This window comes from Pezoporus occidentalis, unplaced genomic scaffold (assembly GCF_034315485.1).
Source record: "Pezoporus occidentalis ecotype Australia unplaced genomic scaffold, CSIRO_AGI_Poc_V1 ctg71, whole genome shotgun sequence".
In the NCBI taxonomy this organism is placed as follows: Eukaryota; Metazoa; Chordata; class Aves; order Psittaciformes; family Psittacidae; genus Pezoporus; species Pezoporus occidentalis.
This window is the reverse complement of record NW_026916062.1, coordinates 713,734-731,348: the sequence shown is the minus strand read 5'-3', so window position 1 is coordinate 731,348 and position 17,615 is coordinate 713,734. Positions and strand designations below refer to the sequence as shown.

At 39.1% G+C, this 17,615-nt stretch overlaps 1 long non-coding RNA gene across 3 annotated transcripts; it reads right to left on the bottom strand.

The window, feature by feature from the left end:
- Window positions 1-609: 609 nt before the first annotated feature.
- Window positions 610-17,532, bottom strand: LOC134175962 (uncharacterized). Of its 3 annotated transcripts, XR_009969213.1 has the most exons (8): window positions 17,390-17,532; window positions 11,076-11,168; window positions 10,249-10,416; window positions 9,762-9,874; window positions 8,517-8,567; window positions 3,937-4,103; window positions 3,364-3,516; window positions 610-1,309 (listed from the first exon to the last, which is right to left on the bottom strand). It is a non-coding gene; the product is annotated as an uncharacterized LOC134175962 (long non-coding RNA). The 3 variants fall into 3 exon arrangements; XR_009969212.1 differs by lacking the exons at window positions 3,364-3,516; window positions 3,937-4,103; window positions 8,517-8,567 and having other exon boundaries at window positions 610-1,293; window positions 9,781-9,874; XR_009969211.1 differs by lacking the exons at window positions 610-1,309; window positions 3,364-3,516; window positions 3,937-4,103; window positions 8,517-8,567 and having other exon boundaries at window positions 9,287-9,874.
- Between the last annotated feature and the right edge of the window lie 83 nt (window positions 17,533-17,615).

Below are 17,615 nucleotides of genomic sequence, written 5' to 3'. Positions count from 1 at the left end.
GGGAAAACCGGCGTGGACAGACCTTGCTTGTAGAGGGCATGTTACTGGTTACAGGACGTTCAGCAAACAGTTGTTGATAACGGAGGTCTGGAAGAGCACTGAAACCTCATAGCCATGTAGCGACAGGTTTCAAATCCGTAACAGAAAATGGGTGGATGTTTAACTTCTGGTGCTACTGCCGCTGTCCTGTTATACTAAGCAGCTTCCAAAGTCGCAGCAGAAGAGAAAGCTGCTGCGGTGCAGAATGATGCAGTGGCTCTGGGGGCTGATGCTGGAGGAGAAATGGCATGAGTTTTTAAGGAATCTGAGGAAAGTGGTGGGAGCTGGCATCAGTCATTGCAGTGGATGTTATGAGCTGCTAAAGGAGGATAGAGGAGAAACTGATTAGGAGAGGGCTTCACTGTCTGCAGCAAGCAATGGACATTTGTTGAACAACGGGAGATTATGGAAAGATGAAAGAGAGACATGCTCCTGAGATGATGATAAGCAGCTCTTTAATTAGAACTCCTGTGAAACCACCATGAAGAGAACTAGGCACCTGAACAAGTTTTGAATTTATCGATACAAGGGGCAAAGCTCTTAAAAATCACAATTTACAAACAACACCACTCCTCGAGGTAATTCCACTGGGAAATTTTTCTGTGGTTACATAGAAACTTGTCGATCTGAAGAAATTTCATGCTCAAAAAATGGGCATTAAAATATAATTGGAAAATTACTGATGACGTTTACCCGTTACTGAATTCTAAGAATAGGGCTTCATTACATTGCTGTAGGCATCCTTGTCAGCTCACACTGCCGGCCCGATCAAGATTACAGACGAGGTCTCCACTTCTTCCTGCTTGGTCGTCGAATTCCAGAAGGAGATGGGTGCCTTCCTACGCCCATTGTTTTGAGATACCTCCCCGCCATCTCATTCAACCGCCTCCCATTAGGGCACAATGCTTCAGGAGGCCGTTGTCTGGAGGTGTCCCACTGTGAGCTTCCCGGGGAATAGAAGCAATGAGAAGGGAGAAACGTTTCCCCGAGGGGAGTAAGGTTTTCCTGCCCGAAGGTGGCTCTCATTGTGATTCATCCCATTCCTGAACCAGTGGCATCCCCAGCCTCATTTGTCCTTCATTTTGTTTCAAAGAGGGGAGGGAGAACTAGCCTTCAACAGATTACTGCAGTGCTTATTAAACACCTAATCTTACATGCTTCGCAAGAAAGAGCAAAAAGTCAGGGCCAGTTTTGTATCTCAGTCACTCCTAATTCCACTGCTGCTTCCTTCTGGGGCCTGCAGAGTCTTTCCCTCTGCACCAAAACCAACCTGTTTGCATTAGAGCTGTAACTTTAGTTTTAATGCCAACAAAGAACAAGCAAATGCAAAAGAAATAGCTAGTTTTAAGGTGAACTAATTATGCATGGGTAGCTCACTATAGTTGTCTTGTGAAAACTGCAGAAAGGTGCTCACAGTAATTCCTTTTGGAATTATTAGTTTGTAGGGATAACAGTCCTATTTGGCAGCACAGCAACATAAAGGCAAATATGTTTTATATGTAGGATTGTATGTATTTTACAATAAAAGTAATGCTATAAATTTTCAAACTAGTACTCAAAGTATTTAATGTTTTAGGACTTAAATTGATTCAGGCATTAATAGTTTGCCCATTACTTTGCTATTTCAGTGCTTATCTTGTAGTTTTATAGTGTGCAATATTTAAATAAACAAGAACAAACATTAAAATTTCTAATACAATACGTAAAGTGTATACATATTTATCCACAGGATGTGCTGGCAAGTTTTGAAAAAGCTGTCTCTTACCATGACTCACTAAAGGAAAATAAATAATTATTCAATACACTGATACTGTACATGTCCAAAAATCAGGAGGAAAAGCTTTGATCTGAATTTGTGTGTGCAACTGATGGCTTCATGCATGTACCAGGAACTGTTTACTTACTTCATGCATTCAGTGCTTGGACAAGTTTCAGAAACAAAATAATTTTTCTTTAAGGGTGTGATGTGTTAATCATGCGTTTGGAAAAATAGGTCATGTAAATTCCAGTCTAATGACTATGTCTTTATATTTTTAAAGTTGCCAAAAAAGAGGAAGAGAGAGGTTTCCAGTATGCTGGAGTCTGATAGCCTTCATTAAACTGCACTGCTAGTGGGGTTGCTGCTGGCACTTGATGCATGAAACTATGTTGTTCTTTGCCAGTTGTACATATTACAGTATTTGACACCATGAAAATGCCAGACTAATTTAGGTACTGGCAGATTTCTTGCTACCACAGTTAACACTTTAAACAGGAGGGATTTTGATGTCTACATAATTACAAGCACTGTATTAAAATTTCTTTTAAGTATGTGTCTTTTTTTTTCGAATTTCCACAGAAACTTTTTCAAACTTAGCACAATAATCACCTATTTGCTACTGGGGGGAGGTATTCGTTGGTTTTGTTTGGTTGGTGTTTTTTTTTCACTCCTCTGTCGCTCCTTATGTCTACAGTTGGCGTGTCTTTACTTGGAGTGGCTTGAACATACTGCATGTAATCTGTGCTGTTTGGCTCAAGTGGTTAGTCTGGTCTTCACTGAATGCTTTAACAACAGATTTTCCATTTTAGTTTCTACACTGTTGCCTTCTCAAAGTAAAAATACTTTACTACGATCTTGCTTATGTTATAAATCACGTTAAAATAGTATTATTACCAGAGTTGGGCCATAAAAACAAGGAAATGTCATTCCTTTTTAATGTTTCTGATTATATACAGCCTAAGTCTACTCAGCAAATTGTGATTTCCTTTCTTCTGCACTCAAATTGGCTTTGAGGGTCTATAGTTAAAAACAATTAGACTTTGATTTGCAAGAACAATTTGCAGCAAAATTTTTGGTTTGAAGAACATTCTGGTGTGGCAAGAAAGACATGTTTAACTTTGTCAGTTTTAAAGACTTATTTTTACTTACAGTAACATATTGAATATACAATAATAAATACTGTAGAAAAATGCCTGAGAAATAAGAGTGCATTAAAAATTCATGCCTGCCTGCAGCAAATGTGAAATAAGTTATCTTTCCAGGAACTTAAGATGTAGTTTTTATCCTTATTCAGAATTTTACTTTGGACCATTAATATATACAATCACAGCCCTAAAATATCACGGTTTCTTCCTGAGATGAAAAAAAGCCCTCATCTAGTTCCTGCAGAAACCATTTTCACAAAAATTGATTCAGTCCCTCCATGCTATAACCCTTCCTCTTCCAGAGGACCCTTCCACAGCCTGAGCCAGCTTTAGGTTTCATTTACCACTGGGGGAAATAAAAAGTGTCAGCTTCTACTGCCCTCCCTTTTTTTCTTTCTTTTTTTTTTTTAATTGATTTACCTTAATGCTGATTTAAGATGTTTAACTTGGCTTCTTGGAATGTCTGTGTCTCCAGTTAATATTACTCTGCCCATAAGCTTGGAAGTTTGTGTTCCTACAAAAGATAACTATTCCCTCAGCCAGCATGTGATTTCCAAAGTAGAACTTTAATTCCTTAAGTAAAAAAAAAAAGGGGGGGAAGGGAAGCATAGAAGTTTTATAAAACTAAACAAATCAGTACTTTGATTCACCTACCCGTGAGTAAACCATCAAAGGCATTTGTTTATAAGGTTATTGCTGAACATTAATAGTTGTAGATTTTCAAATTCCTGTTTAAAGGCATTCTAAAGCAGTATATTACTAGTCTGCATTTAACATACTTGTACTTTAATGAGATACTCCAGACATATTGCAGAACAGAAATCAAATTTGCTTATTATACTAAATATTGCCAGAATATATGGACTACAAAAGTGCTTGGGTTTTTGGAAAGGAGATGCAGAGAGATTATGACAATAAATGCTGTAATCCAAGAAGTAAAGAATTACACTTAATTGTATCTTCTCTGCAGGCAAAGAATGAGGTCATACTTACATAGCTGACAGCAGCCTCACTGCTGTAAGGATCTTCTGAATTTGAAATAAACTCACACTTCAGTTTTGATTTGTGGTAAATCTGATTCTGTATTGGATGTTCTCTGCTGTGCTATTTTTATCAATCTGATATGTCAAATTTTGTGGATATCAAAAATCCATCCTGATCTGTTTAAAAAGCAGAAAGGAAAAAACCAAATGATGCTTAGTATGCCTCCTTGGCGCATATAAAAAGCAGTTAGCTGACTCTCATTGTAACTGCCATGGTTTTATCTTTTGAATATCACTGCCTTTATTTTTAAAAACTGCACTGATCCCATCCCATGGCAAATTTAGTATCAGAGATTTTAGAGATCAGTGTATTTAAGACAGGATTGAAGAATAAGGCTAATGGTAAAACTGCGTAGTTGTATTTCTGTATTATTTTTAAAACTCAGATTTCATTTATGTCACCGCAGTAATTAGACTCAGCGTAATGGAAAATAATAATAATTTAAAAAAAAGGTAAAAAAACAGTTTGATACTTCTGTAACTTTACCATAGCCAAAATACGTTGTAAAAATGAAAGAAAACCCAAAACATCATGGGGGGAGGGTCCACTTTATACATTAATTAGCTGAGACCACCTCTCAAACAAAATGCAACAGCTATTTTAACTACACCATGCAATACTACGGAGTAGCTTAACAGACAATTAACTATCCCTTTGAAACTGCAGGAGCTCTGTAAGTAGGGTGCTGTTACCTGAACTGGAATTTAACCAGGATGTGGAAGTTTACTTACTGGTTTTTACAAAACAACTGTTGTATGCTGATCAAGAAATAGGACGTTTCCAAGGAACAGTATTATTAATGGCCTCCATTCACAGGTAAAGACAGAGCCTTAAGAACAAAACTGCCCCAGGACAGAAAATCTCCAGGTTTCCAATGTGCAAGCTAACTGCCTTCAGGCAGTTGTTGAGAGGGCAGCCACAGCTGCGGAAGAAGTTGCACTGATTTTGAAGAAGCTATCTAAGAAGTGATAGCTACTGATGAAGAAGCTATCTATCTAAGAAATGCTAAGATAGCTACTGAATCGAATCATACTATGTTGGACTTCGTCTTTATTAAGGAAACAACAGGGCAGACAGGGAAAGAAGTGTGGTGGTTCTGTTGTTTTGTTTTTGTTTGAACAATATCATATGTATTAGGACTAAAATTATCTTATGTTCCTACCTGTTTAGTTTCACTGTGACAGCATGTAAAAACTACAAGATACCTTGATTGTATTAGGATTTTATCTCATTAAGGTGTTCTGTATCACCTAAAGTAACTGTTTTCCTTAGAGCAGAACAGATGCTTTTCCTCAAATATATTAATTTGCAAGTATACTTAATGTGACTAAGTCATATTGAGATGGAGAATGAAACACTTGATATCAAACCACTTATTGAAAAAGTCAATTTGATATTAGTCAATTTGATATCAGTTTTCTTTTGACTATGTAATATTATATATGTATATATATATAATATTACTTCAAGTGAAATTTTGGCTTCTTGTTACTTTATATCTTTTCATATTTTATGGGGTTTGTGATGTTAAAGGTTATCAGTCCATTTCACCTTACTAAAATACTGGGGGAAAAAAAACATTAAAATTTTCAGTGATTCAGCATAAACCCCAGTACTTTCTTTCTACTGGAAGTCTGCGGATGTCTAATGTTTGCTCTTATTCAGAAATTTTTAAAAACACTGGACCTTGCTGCAGAATGGAATTTCTAAGTAGATCCAATGTTATGTACTTGTAGGCAAGTTTCATTTCATCTATTAGTGTCACTTGAATGAACAAATACTTTTACCTGTCAAGACAGACTCTACTCCACTGTCTGTACAATTAATTTACCAGAAGTTAATTGCTTGCCAATCATAAGTGATACATGAACCCATTTACCTCACACTGCCTGACCTTCAATTAATAGACTATTAAAACAATATAAAAATCTATTTCATTTCTTTCCCCAAAGGGTTTCATAGAGGCTTTATTTCCAAGTACAGATCCTATACAAACCTGCATATTTTACAGAATTTTCTGATACCACAACTCAACAACTTCAAAAGTCTACAATATACAAGTACCTTGCAGGTATCCTGCTTAGTGTCAATTTTCCTCACTCATCATTTGTTACACAAAAGCTGGCTAGCTTACAGCAACCCTTGCACTTGACTTCTGTCACAGACATCTGCAAATGACTCCAACTGCTTATAAAAATAAATTAGGGAACTTCTTAAAGTCTAAACCCACTAGCACTCAGTTATGAATTAAATTTCACTAACTAGTTTCCAAACTTGAATAATGTGCCACACTGCATGTCTTATGCTAAAAAAAAAAGGACAAGGAGATAAGGGGAGCAGGGAGTAATGTGCATTTAAAAACACCTGTATAAACTGTTTTTTTTTGAAGGAAATCCTTTGTTCAGTATGTGATTCTTTGTAACTGTCACATGATAGAACTTAATTATTTAGATAGGAAGCTGACTCCATGGCTATTTAGTTGCTGCTGAATAGGGAACAAGGCTGCCTTTTGCTTTCCTGTAAATTCTGACCTTTTTGTTTGGTTGGTTTTGTCCCTTTAAAATCCACCTATCTTCTACTTTTTAACATTTCACACCCTCTGTCACTGGAAATGGGGCCACATTCTTTCCCAGTGAATAACACCAGCAACAAAAGAAACTCAAATTTAGAAAGCCGCAGGCAGCTAAGGATCATCTTGAAGTTTCAGAGACACAAAACTACAGTCGCTCCTTGTAACAAGACAGTCTACAGTTTCTGATTTATTTGAGGACTAGGTAAAAATTAGTTAGCTCAGACCTGCCAAATTCACAGCAATTTCAAGTCCAGAGAAGAAGGGAGTCAGATCCTAAGACAAGCTTCACTCCACCCTGCTCATGACATTCAGACTCGTATCTGTAACCAGATTTAGCTCACACACAGAATTCAGGATGGAGCAGAGGTGGTGTAATTTGGATCTGGGCTTATCTGTAATAGATAACTTATTAAAAAAAAAAACAACAACAAAAAAAAAAAACACAACCCCAAAACGGTTGATGTATCATGCAAAGATGTTTAAGCCTTCTTCAAATAGATGATTGAAAACTGAAGTCTTTCAATTACTTTATTCCTCTGTTTACATTCACCAAAACTTGGAAGAATCATACAATTGTCTGAATCACAGAACAGTTAGCTTTGGAAAGGACCTTAAAGCTCATCCAGTTCCTACCCCCCTGCCATGGGCAAGGTCACCTTCTGCTAGACAAGTTTGCTCAAAGCCCCATCCAACCTGGCCTTGAACACTGCCAGTGATGGAGCAGCCACAGCTTCTCTGGACAACCTGTGCCAATACCTCACCACACTCATAGTGAAGAATTTTTTCCTAATATCTAATCTAAATCTTTCATCTTAAAGCCATTCCCCCTGCTCCTATCACTACATTCCCTTGTAAAAAGTCCCTCTCCAGGTTTCTTGTAGGCTCCTTTTAGGTAAAAACACACTAATCTGGGCATAGTTCATATTTTCTATGTAGTTCTGCAATTTTCAAGCTATGACTTCTGGTTTTGTGCAGTGGTGATGGTTAGGAGAGAACAATGCATACTCCAAGTAAGAATTTTATCTGTACACCAGTGTTTGTTATGAATTCGCCCATTTTCCACATGCAAAAATAAACTATACACAGTAATAAGAGTAGAAAATTAAAAAGGTAAGTACTCAGCAGAACAAATTTTCCCCTCATTCATACACACGTTGGTAATTATTTTCCTCAGCAGCATTACACAGTTTGTGACTGATGACTCTTAAAGGCAAATGTTTTGGACTCTCCTAATTGTTGGTGGTTACACATCTTCTTTTTGAATTCAGCAGCGATCAAAGGCACATACGAATTAATCCCTATCTGGATTATGTTTAAACCTATTAGGATTGAAATAGAAAACAAGCAACACTTCCATAATTTAAGCTTGTTTCATTTACCTTTCAACACTCTATGCTGTCAGGTTCACCCCTTTGAGGATGGCAGGTTATGTCACTCCCAAGTGTGACTGCAGCCACTGTCAGACGTATGTTCTTCTGCGGGCTCAGCAACAAGACATTTACCAACCATGGCAGCACATACCCATAAACTAAAGCTCCCAATGTATTTTCACATAGCTCTTCACTGGATCTGGAACTCCCACTCATATGTAAAGGGGGGGGGGGGGGGGGGGGCAAAAGAAATCCACAACAATCTCCTTTTTATCTCTGAATTTTAATAGTATGCCATGCTTTTTAAAAATCTTCTTGCAAGTTTGTCCAGCTAGTTTCAAAAAGTATTTTTTTTGTATCTTCCAAATATGCAAAACCAAAATCAAATTCAAAAGGAGCCTTTTACTTACTGATCACAAATAATGACACTTAAAATATACTTATGCTTTACTCAGGTCTATTTATTTCACCTCCTAGCTCTGCATCTTTTGTTTGTTAATGTGAATCTTCCTAATGCACAGCCAGCTGCAGACTGTCTACCACACACGTTCATCTTTGCTCCTTTGATTTCTTTTGCTCATTCATACCTTTTCTTGTGTTCCCCTTTCTCATATCCAGCAAAGGGCCAAGGGACAAACCTTTTAGAAAGGAGCAGAGAGAGAAACACCAAAATAAGGTTTTAGTAAGGCATAATATTACCGCAAATATGCTTAAATTCTGGAAAATATAAAGCACTTGGTTAATAAAAATAACAGATTATGTCAGCATTTGTGTACTTCCTTTAGTGTTACTTCTTGCTTGTTAAATGAAGCTGCTTCTTTAGGGAGATTAAGGCTCTATTGCTAGTTAACATTCTTCTCCCCTAAAAGTAACATTGCTCTGTTCTCTCTTAGTATATTCGGAATTTGATAGACTTCTCAACATATTTTTTCATTTAAATCTTTTTTACTATGAGGCTGGTGAGAGAACATATTGTTACAGGTCTCAAAGCAAGGATACATGCCTAACAGAGTGCATCCAGGCAGTGTCAAGCTAAAGGATACTGAAAATGGATGACAAAATGGTTCACTCAAGTTTTCTTCTCATTGTGCTGGATGGTGGCTGCTGAGCAAATCTCGAAGGAAGTTTAAAAAATATTGATGAAGTATAGATCAATGGCATTCCATAAGCAAAAACTGACTAAAATCCCCCTGATAAAGTAGTGACTTAAATGTTCACATGCTGGCTAAAAGTCTGTGCCTTCTTAATGGTGTCAGATAAAGAAAGTTCATGATTTTAGCATGCACTTCCCTGAAACTATAAATGATTAGGTATAATTATGCAGCGTCTGGAAGATAAAAAGAACAGTACAGAGGCATACTTAAGAAAGCAAGTGTTTATGTGCTTGATACAGTGTAGTTATACTACACTGTGTACACAGAGTACACATGAGCTGCCTTGACAAATTCAGATAGGATATAAATAGTGGTATTAGATGTTGGTGAAATTGTAAGTGGATACGTATCAGGCTACTTTACAAGTAGTAATCCCTCTGCTGGCATTTAATATCATCACTTTCAGCAACCACTCTACGATCATGAGCATTTTTATGTTCTGTCATGGAGAATTTTTGGTTAGAAATCTGACTACTGCGAACACAGCTTTTATATTACTACGCATCTATGTTTGTCAGGAATATGCTTTTCCCAGTTCTATATTTGCTCATGCTTTGTCTAGCCTACTTCTGGCTTTATCTACTCAATACCTGATATTCTGTCTTCTCTTTAGTCACAAATTCATTGTCTGCTCTGTTAAATATCCATTCAAGTATTGGCTCAAATAACCTTAGATACCTTCTCTGCTGCCACATACCCTGAATTTAGGAAAATCTTCTTCCACTGATACTCAGTATTCTCTGCTGCTGAATCACCATGTTGTCAGTGTGCTCCTCTCTCATACTGATGACCTGTGTTGATGTAAACATCCAGCGCATTATTTGTAAGGATGAAGTGACCGGAGCTGTACAATCCAAAGAAGTAATTTTATTTTGTAAATTCAAATGTAAATTGTTCTTTACAAGGGTTTGAAATTCCAACTTTCATATCCAAGTTCCCAAATGGTATAATGGTATAATGTTTTAATGATTATCCCCTCAAGCCATTCACAGAACTCATAGACTGAATGCTTTCCTAGCAGCATAAACCTATATGATCAATATACTTCCTTTGTTCAAAGGCAAACTGTAATGATTCTATTGCTCACAGTCATACCCAAACACTTTGATGCTTCCCCTAGTTTGATAAATGCAACCCCTTTTTAAGCCTCTGAATAGTATACCACATACCTATCCATTACCATGAAATGACCCCATCATTACAGTACAGCTCTGAGACTGTTCATCCATTCATCAGACATCTTTCTTTGACCATAATGGTAAATTCCAAGTTCATATTAATTTGTAAAGTTTCATATGATTCTTTTCTGTACTGCAAGCCGCAGACATTGTATCTGTGAAAGAATTAGGAAGAGAAGCATCACAAATACAATCCATACTTTCCACAAAGGAGCCTCTTAATCGGAGGCTCTTAACTCTAACATGTGTTAGTTCCACACGTTCTAATTTTTTAACAGGTCATAGGACAGTTCTCATCTAATGAGGCAGAGGGAGAGATTCTGCTCATACTGATTTCCCACCAGTAGGTAGCTGCCATGAGCTAAATGCATTGCCAAACTCCCAGTTTCCTCAGTGTTATTTCCTCTAAGCAGACCCATACACTCAGAAATTCCCCAGATCCGCCCTGTTATTTGAAAAAAAATACAGCAAACATAGAAAGCCATACACTACTACTACAACTACAGGTAATTGCAGCTTTCCTTGCAACCTGGCTGGGGAAAAAATATCTGGGAAGGACTTTGCAGAATCGAAAAGATGAATTTGAAACAGACCCTTTTTAAGCAACCTTTGGCTAATGGTATAACACTCTTTGTCATAACTGCTTCTACTGTGCAGCAAGTATTAGAGACCCAATAAAAGGCTAATGAAAAAATACAGGCTATTCTTGAGTGTGCCATAAATAAAATAACTTCACTTAATTAATAAAAATAGAATATAAGCTAACATCATGCTTAATGATCTAACTACAGAGACTGTTCATAAATTCAGTTACCTGGGATCAAATTTATCCAATCAGAACCTGTCCAATAGAAACTGGAAAAATTTGAAGAATAGTTGATCCATCCACGGCTTCACTTATAAAAGCCTGGGGGAAAAAATCACCCCAAAAGTAGAAGACATGACTACTGAAATGCTTAATTTTTTGCTGTAGCTACTCATGAATGTGACTTTTGATAAATTATTTATAGTGACACAAAGCAAATTGAAGCTTTTGAGATGCGGTGCAAGAGAAGACTCTTGCCTGTCTCCTGGACAGAAAAGATGATAAATGCTCCTATTAAATACATTATTGGAGAAAAGTAGACTTGGTTGTCAGAAATGAATAGGTGTAAATGTATGTGCTTTGGACACATCAGGAGTGGAGATGGAAATAACCTTGAGAACGTAATTATGTAGGGAATGGTGACAAGTCATCATAACAGAGAGCAGCTAGAAAGGAGGTGGACAGATGACATGCAGTAGGCTGCTGTGACTTCAGTTTCTGAACACTCAAAACTAGCACTGGATCAAAGAGGCTTCTAAAATTCTCCTATGAAATCACCAATATACAAATGCCAATAAATTGATTTTACTTCACTTGCAAGCAAAGGAAGCAAGTGCAATTGTTCTGTCAATACAGTATTTGTAAATTACAGGTGTATTTTCCAGTATACACTTGTCCACAATGGCTTAAATATACTGACAATGACCATCTCTGTCATTTCTGAATGTGTCTTGATACCAGAGGTTCGGTGACAATTCTGTATCTGGGAAGTATAGCTGTCTCTCGAGAATAGCCATGAGCAGGTTGATTAGAGACAAAGACAACAAAGGGAACCTTGTGGCTGGAGTCTACTAGAAGCCAGCAGATCAAGGGGACCTCTTATGGTTATCCTCATTATGCTATTACCAGGTAATAGACAGCCCTACCACAGGGGATGCGATACTGCACAAGTGAGCTACTCAGCAACATCAAGAGTGGAGGTAGCCTCCACTGCAGTGATCATGCACTGGTGGAGTTGCAGTCCTGAGGGATATGGGTCAGGCAAAGTCGGGACCCTGAATTTTAGGAAATCAAACCTCCAGCTGTTCAACGAGTTAGTCAACAGGTCACATCCAGAGGGTAGTTGGAACTAGATGATCTTAAAGTTCCCTCCCTTTCAACCAAGACTATTCTAAGATTTTGTTATAACTGTCCTATCTCCAAGCGTGACTCAGAATAAGGACATTTTCAGACAGCACAGGAGAAAGCCCTCCTTATCAAACCCAAAACAAAATAACATGTAGACAGACTGTGGCTAGGGATCAGTTGCAAACGAGTTTCATCATACACTATTTGGTTCTTCCCTTTATTCAGAACTGGTGCTATTACATGAAAAGTCAGTGAGTTGCGGGACCCTTCTCTATTTCAAGGAAGCACTTTGTGTGTCCAGCTGATTATCTTCATAAGATAATACACAGAAGTCCTCCTCCACCCTTTCAATGATTTAGCTTTGTCAATGTAGAACATGGGAGAGAAATGTAAATCCCTGTTTTCGGGATGAAACATGCTTCCTGGTCTATTCTAATATGAAAACAGTTTCACTGAAAATACCCTCCGGAATGGGACACCTTTTGGAGGTCTTCCATTATGGCAACCCACATTGTGAAGAAATCCACCTCTGACCCACCTCAAAATACATCAATTCTTTAGTAAAAATAGGTAGTTAAAACAATTAGGTGCTATTATCAAAGATATGTTACGCTTCAGAGTTTAGTTAGAAACCTCAGGAATATCTCTGAAGATCCAGTGCAGCAAACTTAAAGGCTGTAATTTTAACTGGAGGAGCTGCATGCAACTGCATGTGGGAGAGAAGCAACAGACATGCAAAGAGAAAAGACAACCAGAAATAAGGACTAATACCAAAGAAAAGAAAAACTAACAGAAAAAGCTTCTATGTGAAACTGAAGACAAAAAATTATTTCCCAAGGTTTGATTTTTACTGAGTTCAGAGAAACTGGTGTATTGCAGGAAAAAAAAAAAAAGCATAACACTGAAAAAGTAAATAGGCTTTCATGAAGGTGAAAAAAAACCCTTCATGATTAGGAAGCAGCTCACCAGAAATCAACCTGCTAGATATAAAAAACTGGCTAAATGCTAGACTTGAAAACAAGTAATTAAGCTTTTTTCCTCCCCCTCTTGACCTATTTGACTGTGACTTAAAAAATCTAATAGTGAAGGACCACACTCTACAGCCTGGTTCTGCAAAGCAGGAGCTTTCAAGAGCACAGTTATTATTAGGAAGACAAGTGCTTTCTTAACCTACCAGATAGGATTTCTTACTTGTCTGCCCAGCAGACTGACAGATATGGTTTATTCTGCAATTCATGACACGCTGTTCTTAAAATGACTATTTAGTTCTTGGTCATTATTACTATCCATGCTTACTGCTCTAACAAAGACCTGAGGACAACCATTAAGCTGTTCTGGAAACATGTGCATAGCTTAATTTAATCAACATGAATGAAAGGATTTTCTGTCTTAAAGTAATCACTCCATACTCTCTTCTGTTTCACCTGAAAGCTGTTTTGTTCTAAAAACCTTGTGCTACATTATTTCCCCTACCAGTAAAATCACCACATTCTTCTTTTCTTGGTACTTTCCTTTAACATCTCCTGACCATAACAGAATCAAGAGTGTTCAGCACCTTGTATTCCAGTCTGCTTATAAATTACACTTGCAGTGGTAGTCTAAAATAAGTTAATAAACAAACAACAAACATCCTGGAGTAAGTACATTCCAATAAAAATAATGGGAGTAAAAGTAAATAAATTCCAACAGAAATTTGTCCAGGTAGGAACTCAACAAAAAGACTGAAGGACTGGGTCTTATTATTAGACACAGCCACCCATTAAAATGCAAGGGATCATGTGAACCTGGAAGCAGAGTCCAAGTCAGATCTCAAATGCTTGCTGAAATTAGAAGGGTGAAGGTCAAACAAGCAAAGGCAACAAACCAGACACTAGCAGCTGTAATCATATCTGTGAGCAGACTTCAGGACTATTCAGATTAAGAGTTCCATAGGTCAGATTATCTGAAGCTTTTATGTTTGCACATTCTAAAAATGCCATGCGTATATTCAAGCTAATTGGCAGTTAAGTGTTCATTCATACCTCCCTTAATGGGGTGTGCTGTCAGAACCACACGCTTTATTTTAGCCCTTTAGAATTTCAAATAGTGCAGAAGTACCTATCTTGCTGCTTCTCTTCCTGAGAAAAGATGTGACCATTGCCTAATCATCCCAGAATTTGCACCTACTCCTCTCTCAACCACTTTTCTGATCATGATTTGACCAAGATTGATACAAAACACCATGTACCTGACTAGCAGCTTCTAAATCAAAGCCGATCCTCAGAGTGCTCTGATAGTTGTACAATACTGTGCTGGCAAAATACTCCCACCGTGGACCTAGGGTATGTCAGGAAGGTTGTGTTAATACCAGAACCTACAGTCAGACATTGAATTATACCAGAGTGGTGCAGTCTGCCACTAGAAACTGCATCTGTATCTAACGGCTGATTCCAACACTGATGCTGAGGGGTGATCCAGGTTTTCATACTTCTGATTAATCATTACCTATGAAAGCAGAAATCTAGTGTGAACCTCTCCTAGATACTCAACTTTCTACTTATGTATTTCAGGACTTTTTGTGTGATACTGCAGACACAAACCCCTGAGAATTAAAATTATTTTAATAATCTACAGTAATTGCTAGCTTCATTATTTATCTGAACTCTGCAAAAAGAGAGTCCTTGGTCCACAATCAAGAGTACTTCAGCGTAGGGCTTCACAACTTCCTTGAGATTAAATAAAATTGTAATTAATTGAGCAAAATTTGACTTTTCAAGTGAAATCTTTCATATGCCACATCTAACTACATTAGTTTTAGTGTACATATGCCTTAGAATGCAACATTTTATCTTAATTCTTCAGTGGAAAATACAAGTGCATGCATACTAGAGGCTCTGCACTGTGTTTGTCCTTCACGTACTAAAAGAAAGTTGTAGAAGTGTAGCCCCTCTACCTTCTCATTCTCACTCCTACTTCATGAGCTGTTGTATAAAACTTTCTAGATAAAGATGGCATCAGTTCATGAAAAACTTGTAACTACACACTGCGGATCACATTAATGATATACACAAACCACTGCTTTTTAATAATAAAAGAATACTTGAAAATCATAGAATACTTTGGGTTGGAAGGAACCCACAAATAAACATTAAAACCCAGAAGTTCTGAGTCTTGAGTGACATTTTTGGCCTATAACACCCATAACACTTCAATTCTGCCCAAAGAGAGGCCTGCCTCACACCTTCCTAGCTTTATGCTTTAGTCAAGAGAAAAACTTTAACAAAGGTCACTTCAAATTTATTTCTTGCATTATTTTTACTAATTTATATTCTCTCCTTTTCTATTTAAACTGAAGACAGCTCATACAGGTTCTTGATACATACTTTTTTAGTTACAATCTTCTAGGATCTGTTTTTGACTTATTCACACAAGTGTATTAAAATAAGGAATCTGCACCACATTGCAAAGTACCTAAATTAACAACTGTAAGAATGAAAACAAATAATTTGTTAGCGGTGTAATAGTTCTGACAGTACACATTATTTTACTGACATCAAATAACAGCTGATAGCTAGTCTGAGTACTTCAGCTCTAAGGCAAATGTAAATGGACACTTAAATTGGGATTAGGAAAAAGATTAATCACTTGGTGTTGGCTTTATTTGTTTATTAAATCAGTACAACCTTGTTAAAAGTTATTCATGTATCCCACTCTTAAGGTCATCTGTCCATTGTCAATGCTCCAATCCATTGATCCTTAAGCCTCCAGAGAATCCTTTTATTTAACTTGGACTCACAGCTACATTTAAATGCTATGTGTGGTGGCACCCTTCTAGATTTCAAAATCAGACTCTGAGACCACCTAAGTGTTCCTTCCAACTCCCAGTTATTTTCACAACAAAGAATCCTTCTGAGGCAGTTTCATAGAGGCTATGGACATTCAAGGCTTTAACTCCCTAGGACAAAACAAGGAACACAGGTATAGGAGAGCAATTTCCTACCCACATGCTATTGTACCAGAAGCACTTGGGAGCGCTTCAGTCTTTGCACATTTCCTCCCACACCCTGTAAATCTGGAATTTGGCATACTTCACCATAATATTACTTACCTAGCCCTTTCCTATCATCTCGTCCTCCTGCATCTTTCCTGCATGACTGGCAGGCCATGTCAGCCCCTTTGCTGTGTCCAGCAAGGCCTCTGAGGAGCCATCTCTCCAAAGAGATCAGTGGTTCCAGCCTTCTACTTTTAATGTGCTCTAGCAAAAACTTTTTAGAGATTTTACAAACTGAGGAAAATGATACTTTTAACTGGTTCAAGTAACTGAGAGTAGTCAGCTGAAGACCCTAAATTAGTCTTAAAAGTCATCTTTCAGCTGTCATGCACCTTCCCTGAACAGGATGGGCATATGGCAAACACTTTATAGCCACCTATGCTTCAGACATGCACATAATACAGACTGAAATCAGACAGATACATCCATCCCCTTTGCTACTGAGTTTCCAAACATACCCCATCTCTTGCAAATACTGAAGAATATTAAATTACAAAGACATTTTGCATGGAAGGATTTCCTGAGGTGGCTGGCAAGGGCTCCTCTGGAATGCATATTCAGGTTTCTCCTAGAGATTTATAACTAAATTCATGTTTGAGAAACTCATCTGCCAACAAGGAAGATTTTGGCATCAATGCGTGGATGCTGCTCTTCCCCCCAGCTTCCTGAAGAAGGGCTATTTACTCCTTTGTGCCACAGCACGCTCTGTGCCACCCCACACACCACTCCCCCCATTTGCTGATTTACCAAGCCGACCAGGGCTCGCTACCGACCCCCGATGCCTGAGAACCGGCCAGACGAGACCGCACGGCCATGAGCACGGCTCCATGAAGAAACACAAAGATGTCTCTTCCCCTCTCGCACTCTCCACTGCCGCCCTGCAGCCGGGCACCAGCCGGCCCCCTCCCCGGCAATCGCGGCAGCCTGCCCCTCGGAGCCCCGGCATCACCCTCGAAGCCAGCCGTTGCCCCCCGCCGCCCGGGAGGAGAGCCCCGCAGAGTCAGGGCCTGAGCCTCACTCAGGCCGCGGCCCGCCCGACCCGGCCCGGCCGCTCCGGAGGTTTTGGCGCCAAGCGGGAGGCAGCGCTGCGGCGGCCGCGCCCGGTACTACCCGCCGCCGCCGCCGCCGCCGCCTGACGCAGGGCTCGGCGAGAAGCAAGACTTACTGGCCGGCCTCGCCCCTGCCCCGGGCCTGGGGCTGAGGGATCCTGGCTGGGCGGCGCTCCGGGCCCGGCCCCAGGCCCGAGGGCGGGCGAGCAGGCGGGCAGGGGGGCGGTGCGGAGCCTCCTCCCGAGCTGTTCTTCCCCGGCCGGACGGAGAGCGGCACTGTGTCCCCGCGGCGCACGCTCCGCCGGAGCCTCCCCCTCTCCCCAGCCGCCGCTGCCGCCACCG